This window comes from Sardina pilchardus, chromosome 18 (genome assembly GCF_963854185.1).
Source record: "Sardina pilchardus chromosome 18, fSarPil1.1, whole genome shotgun sequence".
NCBI classification, from domain to species: Eukaryota; Metazoa; Chordata; class Actinopteri; order Clupeiformes; family Clupeidae; genus Sardina; species Sardina pilchardus.
Window position 1 is genome coordinate 15,762,616 of NC_085011.1, and position 1,909 is coordinate 15,764,524.

At 44.7% G+C, this 1,909-nt stretch overlaps 1 protein-coding gene across 1 annotated transcript in view; it reads right to left on the reverse strand.

The window, feature by feature from the left end:
- Positions 1 to 321: 321 nt before the first annotated feature.
- Positions 322 to 1,909, reverse strand: part of sfrp5 (secreted frizzled-related protein 5) — a 10,439-nt gene continuing 8,851 nt past the window's right edge. The window contains exon 3 of the mRNA XM_062520014.1: positions 322 to 1,909. This exon is cut by the window's right edge and continues 539 nt beyond it. The gene's annotated coding sequence lies outside the window, so the exon portion shown is untranslated.

Genomic DNA, 1,909 nt, shown 5'->3' on the forward strand with positions numbered 1-1,909 from the left:
CTCACTTGCAAGCAGCGTCTCTCAGAATGCCAAAAATTTTCAAATATTTGAAGTATCGTGTGCTTTTGATCTATTTATGGAAAACTCTACAAAACCTTCAAAATAGCAGCCTTTCAGCACTACCATTGAGACAAAACTCACACACACACACACACACACACACACACACACACACACACACACACACACACACACACACACACACACACACAACACACACACACACACACACACACACACACACACACACACACACACACACACACACACACACACACACACACACACAGACACATACACAGAGAAAAACACAGGCACATATTGAAAGTTTCCTTTATATTTATTACAAAATGAATTCAAGTATATTTTATTTCTTTACAAAAAGGAGCCATTCTGCACAGTCCCAGAGTCTAATGATTACTGATGATATCTGATTCCTCAAAAAACTGCCATCTACACCAACATATAACACACACACACACACACACACACACAGACACTCACTCACACACAGACACTCACTCACACACAGACACACACACACACACACACACACACACACACACACACACACACACACACACACACACACACACACACACACACACACACACACACACACAACCCATTATACACACAGACACAACCACACACTCACTCACACACACACACACACACACACACACACACACACACACACACACACACACACACACACACACACACACACACACACACACACACACACACACAACCCATTATACACACAGACACAACCCATAATACATGGTAATATTCACAAACAGCCAAGTCTACCTCTTTGTGCATCAGTCTCTCTCTCTCTATCTCTCTCTCACACACACACACACACACACACACACACACACACACACAGCCTCCACTAGAAGATGAACTCATCGTTCCTGTGTGAGTGTGTGGTGGCTACCATCCCGTTGGCTGCCAGCTACACTTCTTCTCTGAGCCTGTAGAGGCAGTGTTGAGTGGCCAACTCCCCAGTCTCACTCTCTCTCACACACACACTCACCCGGCTTCCACACTTTAATCTCTCTCTCTCTCTCTCTCTCTCTCACACACACACACACACACACACACACACACACACACACACACACACACACACACACACACACATCTCACTCTTCACAAGTTCTCTTCACACACAGCATTCTACGCTAACTCTGGTGGTAATCTGCAGCCTCTGATAGACAGTGAATGGAAGGCACCTCAAGGTCCTACTGCCCCCCGGGGTCCTAGTGCCCCCAGCCGGCCGGCTCCTCCCTTATCAGTCAAATCAGCCTCTGCTCCCTGCTAATTGGTCTGCAGGAAGAGAATCTCAGTCTCTAATTGGCTCCACTCCACTGCTGTCAGACGACAGGGGTTACCTTAACAACCTTCCCTTATTCGCCCATTGCATCATAACATCTTACATCAACATCTAACCATGGCAACAGCTTCTGTCAGAACAGCAACAGTCCGTAAGGTGTAAAAGTCTCTCGGAGAGTGATATACACTTTGATTTAACTGTGTCTATATTGTGCTAAACATTTTTTGGCTTATAAAAGATGATTGATAAATGTTGTAATGTGATTTTGCTGTTGATGTGTATGTGTGTGTGTGTGTTGAGTGGGCTGTGTGTTGGTGTGTGATTGAAGTAAACAATGGTGTTTGTCTTGCAGAGTGTATTGCTGAGTGCTGTGGTTTGCGAGTTATTGATTACATTTTAGGTTTAAATTCCACTCATGGTACTGCAGTATTAAACTATGTTTACTAAACATGTTTGATTGGATTCATATCCATTCCTCTGTGCGTGTGTGTGTGTGTGTGCGGTTGTTCATCTGTGTGTGTGTGTGTGTGTGTGTGTGTGTGTGTGTGTGTGTGTGTGTGTGTG